Source organism: Armigeres subalbatus, chromosome 3, assembly GCF_024139115.2.
Source record: "Armigeres subalbatus isolate Guangzhou_Male chromosome 3, GZ_Asu_2, whole genome shotgun sequence".
Classification (NCBI taxonomy): Eukaryota; Metazoa; Arthropoda; class Insecta; order Diptera; family Culicidae; genus Armigeres; species Armigeres subalbatus.
This window is the reverse complement of record NC_085141.1, coordinates 211,958,397-211,969,259: the sequence shown is the minus strand read 5'-3', so window position 1 is coordinate 211,969,259 and position 10,863 is coordinate 211,958,397.

The following is a 10,863-nucleotide window of genomic DNA, read 5'->3' as shown; positions in this document are numbered from 1 at the left end:
GGTGCCACTCGTGACTTCAAGCTCAGCAGACGAACCATCGCCTCTCCCTTTGAATCCCAGCTTCGTAGATAGCCACAACCACCGTAAGCCTTGGTAGATGCGTCCGAAAAACAGTGCATTTTCACTGACGTAGCGTTGGGAATGACCACACATCTCGCCAGTTTTATTGAGCTAAGAACTGGTAATTGCTCCTCGAATTTCCTCCAACTCTCACCCACCGTGAACGGTAATGGTTGGTCCCAATCCAGACGCTTTTCGTTAGTATCTAACAATGTCCACAACTGTTGCATGAACACCTTTGCCGTAGTAATGGTTGCACCAAACCAACCATGAGGATCAAAAATTGATGCAATCTTCGAAATTACATTCCGCTTAGTGATTGTTTGCTCTGAATCTGTCTCAGGAATATTGAACTTTAACATGAATTCATCTGTTGTTAGCAGCCAAGTTATTCCGAGAATTTTCACTGAAGAGCTGCGATCTAGGTTGATTCCATCAACGTTTGGAATGGCCAAACTTTTCTCCTCCACGGTGCAAGACCTCTGCACGGTTGCAAGCCCATTTCCTAAGTAGGAATCCACAACTAGACATTATGCTATCGAGATCGGTTCGCATTTTAATCGCTGAGTCTATGTTGTCAGTACCCGTTATCACATCGTCCATGTAGACGCCTTCGCATACAACTTTTGCTGCGAGTGGAAATCGTACCCTCTCATCTATTGCCAGCTCCGTGTGGCTAGAAATGGAGCTGGTTTAGTTCCATATGTTACAGTGTTCAGCTCGAACGTTGAAATTTCTGCAGTTGGGTTTGAACGCCAAACGATGCATTGTAGAGCCCGGTCCTCCGGATATCTATCTGACGGAACATCTTTTCAACGTCAGCCACCAACATTATCTGCTTCACGCGGCACCGAAAGATCAGTGAACGCAAATCTTGTTGTAATACTGGTCCACACAGCAAAACGTCATTCGTATCCCTGAAGAAGTTTTGCAGCTCGCGTCGAACACCATGCGTACCTTGGTGGTTATGCTTTCTTCATAGATCACTGGGTGATGTGGAAGGTAGCACCGTTTGACGGAACCTAGATCATTGATCTTACGCATGTGTTACGCATGAAGGAAAAAGTTGTTGAAATTCACACGAAAGTAATGCACATAAAAGGAATGCCAAAAAGAGCGTGAATTTAAACGATTTTATCACCTGAATGTATGCAATTTGTATTGCATTATGTCACTTTTTATACGAATAAGTGTCATAATGCAATGTAAATTGCATACATTTAGGATGAACTTGTTGGAAAAGATCCATGTACGCCAAGAATAGTGTAAGCACAGACAAACAGACATAACACTTGTCAAATTTCCATCGTTCACTGATTTACTGGTCAATTCAAATAATCATTAGTTGGCCAATCGATCACTCGCGGCGCTCTCATAGGATTTGCTCTAGTTTGACGTTTGCTCACTACCGCCATCTGGTTCGTGATTTGCCCAACTAACTGAAATCAACAGATGTCGTTAGTGTTTGAACGACGATGAATTTGATGAGTGAATGTTCAATGTGTTATGTCTGTTTGTCTGTGGTGTAATTTTCCACGTCTTTATTATTTACGCACTGATTACTTTTCTTTATTTTTTCTGTGCAGGACCAAAATCTATGGAGATTCATTCAAATATGTGCATCCACCGCAAACCACCCAGCCGAAAACAGACTCGTTCAAGGCTGGTAGATGGTCACCCAACGAAAGCCTTTGACCACTTTCAAAAAAATCGAAGAAATGTTCAATTCCAAGCACTAAGTCCACATCCTTAGACATGGCGAACGTCCGATCTGCTAATATAACACCATCTGGAATGGTATAACCTGAGACGAGACCTGCAAAGACGCTGCTTCTTTTCTCTTGTTTTGACACTTGTTCTTCTTTTCATCACAGTTGACCATCGAGTTTCAACTGTTTACTTGACTGTTTCACCTAAGCCCCAGGTGGACCCTTCTGAGCTGCTGGCTGCACCTGACAGTTCGTGACAGCAGTTGACTGGCAGCAGCTGAAGTTACATTTTTTCCTCTTTGCAAGTCCCGTCCCAGGGTATAACCAGTGGTGTTTATCGCCGACGTCGGTAGGTTGGCCGTAACCTTTGGAAGTACCAAAAACAGGGCTGGTAGCGATGAATGCCGTTCAAAATAGTGACTTTAGTGACCAACGATGACAAAAAAGTGACCAAATAGTGACTTTCAATTGCAGAAAAGGTGACCAAATAGTGACTTTGAGTGAGTTGTGTGAGTTTTGAACCGGTATAGAGCTACAAGTTGCTTAAGCATTGTTACGGCATAATTCGTAGATTGCAAACTAGGGTCTTATTTTTGAAATCCTTATGTAGAATGCTATCACAAATCAAGAAAAGGCGAATTAACTAAAGCATGAGGATTACTGCTACTGGCCACGCCCATCTTCACCGTAAGTAGGGAGAGGATGGAAGCAAGAGGCCAGTGACTGCGACACTCTCATGAGTACCACGGAGTTGGATATTGAGGGTAGTATTGCTTGGATCAGCCAGAAGCTAGCAATGTGACCATTAGGGTGCCAATGAAAATCTACTTTTCGAATTTAAAAAACGGGTAGTGCTCAAAAGTTTCATCTTCTCGAAAAAAGTCCCTATGAAAATTTCAGCTCGATCGGACTGAAATTTTTCGAAATTTGTTTTTTTATGCCAAATGTTTTAGACATGCATGAAACGTCGAGATCTGGTGATTTTTATATAACGACGTTTCATGCATTTCTAAGACATTTGGCAACAAAAAAAATTTCTGTTTCAGATTTTTCCTGTACCCCCCCCCCCTCGTGTTTCAAAATAGTCAAACTTTGACCGCTTTGGTCAAACACTGAAAGAAGTCCGATTGAGCTGAAATTTTGCATAGGGACATTTTTCGAGACGATGAAACTTTTGAGTACAACCCTTTTTTGAAATTCGATGGTAAAATTTTTCCCATACATTCCATTGGCACCCTAGTGACCTCATATTAAGTAACACACCATGAGAAGGAAACTACCCGGCGTCAGGGGAACGGTTAGTGAGTTACAAGTTGCGACTCAAAATTATGTTGATAATTACAACAACAATTACCATTTGTTGTTTAATATGAGCTTAAAGTTATTTGTATAACAGCCAAAGAATGATATAAAATGATCTAATTGATTCCTAGACGGTGAACTGTATGGACTTTTTTTAAAATAGGCTATAAAGTAATTAAAATATAAAATACGATTTTACCTGTTATTAAACTATATAACAAGTATAATAATATAACAAATTTAAATAAAGTTTTTGAGATTTTGAACTCAACGTGACATACTGAGGAAAATTTTCAAAATCCAATAAAACGGTGGTATCTTATTTGAAATCTAGAAATTCTAATAAACTTCAATTTCTAAATGTCTGACTTTAGTAATCAAGTTATTTGAAAATGGATGGCCAAATAAACTCGAGTTAAAAAAAATCTTTTAAATCTAATTATTTTTTGTTTGATTTCAGATTTCAAAAAGCCGACCAATTCATTCACATCCACACTAGTTTCTTGGGTATCTATTCATATTTGTTTATAAACAGATTTTTTTCATAAAATGTGATATTTCGCAAAAAATTTCAATCAAATAAGGACTGTATCGAAAATAAGTTATCCACTTTCAAAGTGTTACTACTCAGAAGCTTATAAAGGTATTGGTTTGTTTTACCCTGCGTTCGATGTATACATATGTTAAGTTTCAAATCAATATTTGTGTGTTTGTTGAAAATGGGTTGTTTCCGATGTATCGCAAATTGAAAGTGATATTGAGATTCGAGTTTTGGACACATGGCTTCGTAAGAAGGGCATCTAGATGGATAATTTGACCAAGCGTTTCGCTATCAACCCCCAAAGGAGAAAATTCATGGTCAACAAGCTTGGCGAGTACTACACGTTCGCTAACCTGTCGGAAAAAGAAGAAAATCAAAATCATGTGACCGGAATTTGGACCAGAAAGTAATCATGTTATAAAACGAGGCAATTTTATGCCGATTTGTGACCAGGAAGGAAAATGCTTGAACAAATGTTGGAAGAGTGCAATATTTATCCAGTATTATATTTTTTTCATAAAACTTAACAAACAGAATTAATATATATTGCTAGACAAATTTTAATAAATTTTTAAAATTCATCCGATTTTACTCAAATAACATAATGTGGATAACTTATTTTCGATACAGTCCTTAGTTTTGAAACTATTGACTTGTGACAGAATTATTTCTGACATAACTTTCTTCTTCTTCTTCTTATTGGCATTACATCCCCACACTGGGACAGAGCCGCCTCGCAGCTTAGTGTTCATTAAGCACTTCCACAGTTATTAACTGCGAGGTTTCTAAGCCAAGTTACCATTTCTGCATTCGTATATCATGAGGCTAACACGATGATACTTTTATGCCCAGGGAAGTCGAGACAATTTCCAATCCGAAAATTGTCTAGACCGGCACCGGGAATCGAACCCAGCCACCCTCAGCATGGTCTTGCTTTGTAACCGCGCGTCTTATCGCACGGCTAAGGAGGGCCTGACATAACTTGCTCTACATTTTTTTCGAGACTTTTCGTAAGGCGGATTTAACAATCATAAACGGATTTAACAACCATTTAACAATCATAATGTACTTTTTGACATCGTCGCCCTTATCGCTCATTATTCTATACATTGAGAAACATCAAACATCATTGTCAAGTGACTGAGACTGTTCACTATATTTTCACCGGAGGGTATTAACGCTCACCAACATACGTGATTCTGGTTCCAATACTCTTCAATTCTGTACTCTTTGCTTAGGTTAGCCAAATTTCATTCGTGAAGAAAAAGATCATAGTTGACATGAATCGGAAATAACCTCACGATTTTCACAACACACTTGGAACTTCTTTGGGGCATATTCCCCTAATTTAATATATTGCTCCCAGATTTATATTTGAGTTCCTTGATAATAATAGGTACAAATGATTTTTATTTCGAACTTTTTTACAACAGGCAATATAAAAATAGTGACTTTAGTGACCATTTTCGGAAAAATAGTGACTTTAGTGACTTTTGGATGCAAATAGTGACTTTTTAGTGACTAGACTCAAAATAGTGACCAAGTCACTAAAAAGTGACTCGCTACCAGGCCTGCAAAAACCGCATTCTCCTTGAAAAGCTTAAGACTCTCGAACAAACCGCAATCTGCTGCTTCACTTTTGATGCTGCTTGAGCGATCCCAGACATCGATATATCAACCTTATTTCTCGTTACCCGTAGCCGCTGACCCAATCGTGAAATGAAATTCAAACTCTCCGAGCCTGAATCTAAGAGAGCCCGTGCCGGAAGCCGATTCCCGTTGTTGTCCTCTACAATGATGATAGCAGTTGCCAACAGTACTTGGGTTGAGAATTGCTGGGCCGCACTAGCGACTACTGTTTCAGTTGCATCCTTGACCTGTGAGAATTTTGAACCTTGACTTTCTTCCCTGGAAATATTGTCCAGTTTAGATCCCGCAACCTTTGCGATGTCCTTCCCTGCCTTGAAGCATAATAGTGTATGATGCCGTTTTCTGCAGTGCTTACAAGAAAACTTCGATTGACACTCTTTTGCCACGTGTTCAGGCTTCAGACAATTTCGACATAACAAGTTTGCGCGTAGCAAAGACTCTCCATCCGACACTGTCATCCTTTGAAATACTGAACACAAATGTAGCTGGTGAATTCCAGAGCAGGCTGCGCAACGTCCATCTGTTGCTTGCACTGTGCTGTAACTGGTCTTCAGCAATGAAGGCCTTGGTTTCTGCTGTTGCTGACTGGTACTCTTAGTATCAACCGAACGCGTTGGTAGTGATTCAAGTACATGAGTGCGTCTCTGAAGAAACTCTAGCATGTCTTTCAGAGCATCCCGCTCCTTGCTGTCCGAAAACTCTTCCCAGCCTCGCCGGGTTACTGGATCGAGTCAAACGCACAAAATGTTTACCAAAAGCAAATCCTTGTAGTCAGCCGGTTGCACTATTTGGTCCAAGGTCTGCACGATTCTCTCGAAACCCTCAACGAGGGCATGAAGCTCGACTGCGGATTCCTTTGTCAAAGTTGGAAGCTCAAACAGCTATTGAACATATCGTTGTTTGGGCCTATATCCTTTCGGGTGTAAAGAGAAATATAAAATATGTAGTTTGAGTTTTCCGCCTGAAAATTAGTTCGGGTCCAGCTCGGGTTTAAGACTGCAAAAAATTTCGGGTACGGGTCGAGTTCGGGTTTGATAAGATTTTTCATTCCGGGTTCGGGTCGGGTCCGGGTTTGAAAGGAATTTCTAAATCGGGTTCGGGTCGGGTTCGGGTTTACAAAATGTGAAACCCGACCATCTCTAGTTCTTACACATTTTTGCCTTTCCCGTACAACAAAGTTGTACCGAAAGGCTATCATTTCTCTCAAAAATCGATCTTTTTATAGAAGTGTCGGAGACCCATGATGTTGCATACTAATCGACTCAGCTCGTCGAACTGAACAAATGTCTGTCTGTCCGTGTTTATGTGTGTTTAGCCTCTTTTCATATAGTAATTCTTAACCGATTTTCTCGCAACAAGTTGTATTCGACAGGGGACAAAGCCTTGTTGATCACTATTGAATTTGATAACGATCGGACATTGCGTTTAAAAGTTATTAAGAAAATGAATTCGAACTATATAAGCGCCATATAAGGTTGGTGTCTTGGCTAAATCCGAGAAAGGCAGTATCACCACTCGGTGAATTAAGTTGGGTTTTTATTATCTTCATTAAGGAGACTTTCAGCCCTAAGCTTCACTTCTTCTTCTTCTTCAATGGCTCTACATTCTAACTGGAACTTGGCCTGCATTTCAACTATTTTAGCATTTCTATTAGCATCTCTTCAGTTATTAATTGAAAGCTTTTCTATGCCCGCCATTGCATGAGTATGTATCTTGTGTGGTAAATACAATGGATACACTATGCCCAGGGTTTCGAGAATGTTTCCAACCTGAAAACATCCTAGACCAGACCGAGAATCGAACTCACCATCTCCGGATTGGCAATCCTACGCCTTTGCTCGCAAGGCTACTGTAGACCCCTAGGCTTCACATGTAGTTTACTTTAGAACAAAATATTTATACTCTTTACGTAAAAATCAGTCAAATTTTTAAAAATGAAGTTCTCTTTCATCAAAATACAGCTGAGCGATTCTTATCAGACCATTCTCTCCTACCGCAGTGGGGCAGGTTGGTGGTCCGCTGAAAAACAGTTTCTGCTTTGTGTTGTTTGTTTATTCGACGCGAGTGATATTCGTAAGAGGTTTCCGTTGTAACCAAACCCGGACCGACCATTGCTGTCACGCCAAAGTTCGAATTGGATGGGCAAAGTTGCGGTACTGACTGCAGCCAGCGTCTCATCTCCCGCGAGTGTCTGTCTTACGTTCGACGGGGAGTCAAACTTCAGGTTGGTTAAATCAGTGCTGCGCTGTGAAATTTATTATTGCCGGGATACTAATGCCGTCATAAATTCTGGCTGTGACATTTTCAGCTCAAACCGTGAGTCACAAATGGCCGCTTTAAGCCATGAAACAAACAACAAAGAATATTTGATTTGCAGTGACACATAAATTATTCTCGTCTGCATGAGTAATTAATTTTAATTTTGCTATTCAATCTACGATCTACGAAGACTGACATGGCATAGATCAAGAATTGAATGATTGAAACTATTTAATCTGTTGGCATGCAGCTCTCTCATATGACACAAAAATGAATCAACAGTAATTGGAGAGATAAATAACAAACTTTAATCTGAACTCAGGAAGGTAGTAAATTGACCCGGTCCAATTAGGATAAATTTTTGAATGATCATTTTCTCGACTTATGTGAGCATAAGTCTATCATCGTGTTTGCCTTAAGTATGATAGGCGATTGCAAAAACGGTAACATAGCTTACATTACAACTATGGAAGTGCTACAGAACGCTAGGATACGAAATGTCAATGTTCTAGTAAAGGATGCAAAGAATCAACAAACACGAAGATCTAATGTTATTTCATTGGTTTTCCATTTGAGATAATATTCTTAAGAGTTTTCAAAACAAGTTGTTGATACTGTGATGTATGCTCTCTCTATTTTAGCTCTGTATATTGTTATACCCGAGTACGTATCTCAATTAAGGGTATGCGATAACACACTTTTTCCTAACGAAACGAAACGAAACGAAATTTAAAATGTCTATGTTGATTCGGATCGAAACGAAACGACATATAGATTTCTTTCGAGACTTCGAAACGATACGAAATCAAAGTTCATTTAATTCGAAATTTTTCGAAACGAAACGAAATTTTGATTTTTTTTCCGCGGAATTTTTATTGAATTGGTTTTACATTATGTACGCAATTCTGATTTCACTTTTTCGAAGTCCAATAACTGTTTTGCGACCAAAAAATTTATTCCTTCTTATTCTTCGTCTACATAAGCATACATTTGCTCACTAGAAGAATCCTGTGCACCTTTCTAAAATGCACAAAGATATGTATTTCAGATTGAATTTCAGGCAGGGCGGCCATATACAGATGTGCTCGACTTGCGGTTAGTGGTAGCATAGTCTTATATACAATCAGCTCGACAAACTGAGCTATTGTGTGTGTCCTTGGCATATAAGAACAGCTGTTATGGTCAGTATGTGCTGAAAGCAATCATAAGTAAAAAATTCTCAGCAATTTTAATGATCTTTCAACCCGCTCTGGATTTGTTTTTTTTTTGCAAATTTCATGCGAAGATCTAGAAATGCCCGCAAATCTGCAATGTGCCTCACATATTGTGCAAATAGTCAAAGAAAAGCTTATTATTATTGTACACATCATAGTTGCTAATCATGATTGGCCGAGAAACAGCAAATATGCACAGCTCACCAATTAAATAATATTCTTGGGATACAAAAAAAGTTATTGTACTTGCTTCGGAGTTTCCAATTCTTGACCAATAACGATGCTGGTCACGTGCTTATATTCAATTTAAGATAAGGAGAGGAAAATTAGTTTAACACTCATTGTTTTAAGAGACCGAGGAGTGATCTGCATCTCTGTGAGCGCTACGGAAAAGAAATCGTTGGTTAGTTGAGAAGGTAATTCATATGAAACCCCTTGGTAAGCGACAAAATATTTGTTGTGAACGAAGTTATGTTCAAACATGAAGACGAAAACTGTGTTTCACATGAATCCAACGCAAGATCAATGTGCTTCGTTTAATAATCTTCTACAACACGATCGATTCCGCACTAAATAATTTTGTACTCTTCGATGCAGCCATTAGTTTTATTACTTCGCATTATCCCACACTAGCTGGCATTCAACATCAACATCAACACGATCGATTGCACACTGGTTAAACAAATTTCTGCTACGCGAGGTAGATTTTTTTCACTTCGCGTTCTCCATGACTAGCTGCCGTCCCATGACCAGCAGCAACACGATCGATTCCGCATTCATATTGTGCAAATACCTAGTAAACAAAAATATCACAAAATTTGAATCATGGAAACACTGAAGACGTTTTATAGAAGAAAACTACTTACGTATTTGTCGACTAAGAACCCCATGGGGTTATGTAAAAGCGTTGCACTATGGGGGATCCCCATACAAGCGAGCGGTCAAAAATAAAATTGGACTTTTAAAGTGATTTTCCACTTAGTTTTAGCTGTGTATGGTCGAAATAGCATGAATATACAATTTCCAACCCCCCTTTGGGGATCGTCTATGAATTACGTAATTATTTTTTCATAGGTTCGATTAACGTGACAAAGCAAACCTATTTGGGAAGTTGAAATTTCGTGCGTTTTCTTAAGGAGAAGGAAGGGGCTGTACAAAAACTAAGTTCAGCAATTTATGGACATTATGGCGGCGATCATGTTAAATGACATTAATTTCATGACATTCCGTGATATTTTTTGTTCTCACTCTCATGCCTCACAATTTGTATTTAGAACAATTTGTTTGACAAAGTACTAGGATCTGAAGGATCATAAAGCATTAAATGTTAATCAAATAATCAGAATTGAAAATAACTTTTGAAAAAGGGTATTAGCAAATTAGAAATCGCAATCCCATGACATTTTTACGTGTACAAGTTATTCAAAAATGAGATTAATATATTCTCAAAAATGTGGACATTCATTGTGGAATGTAAGAATGCTCCATTCTTCCGAAAAGCAAAATTCTTTTAATTTAAATAACAACACTATTTGAATTACTTTTGATTTGTTTTCATGATTTCTACAAGTTATATACAGCATCATTCTTTTTCTGTGTCAAGGTTTAAGTCTTCAATGATATTTTCTTCAATTCCATCAACGATGGAAGATGAGATAAATTCATCTAAAGTATTAGAAGATAAAGAACTTTTGAAAATCTTCAAATATTACAAAATTACGCATGGCATAAGAATAACTAAGTGAAAAATTTTTTCCAACGTCTCCTCGTTATCCAAATCGAGCTTAAAATGGATCTGATTCATGTAAGGCACGAAGGAAAATGTCAACATTTGCCTCTCTTGATCATTTTCTTGCATTATGAGTTCTAAATTTCTTCAACTGTTTATATTGACTTTCCGCTGGTTGTTCAGCCAGTGAACCTCAAAGTGTAGATGAGTGAATAAATATTTCCCTACCATTAGCCAGACATTCATGAACACTAGCAGGAATTTCATACGCTCCGTTCTAACTAAGATATTGTTCGTCTTTACTTTTGCAATAAACATGTCGGGAATTATTGATTCCAGGAGATTTATAAATATTTACATATTATGAAATCTCATATTTAGTTCTCCATCAGTAGCTAA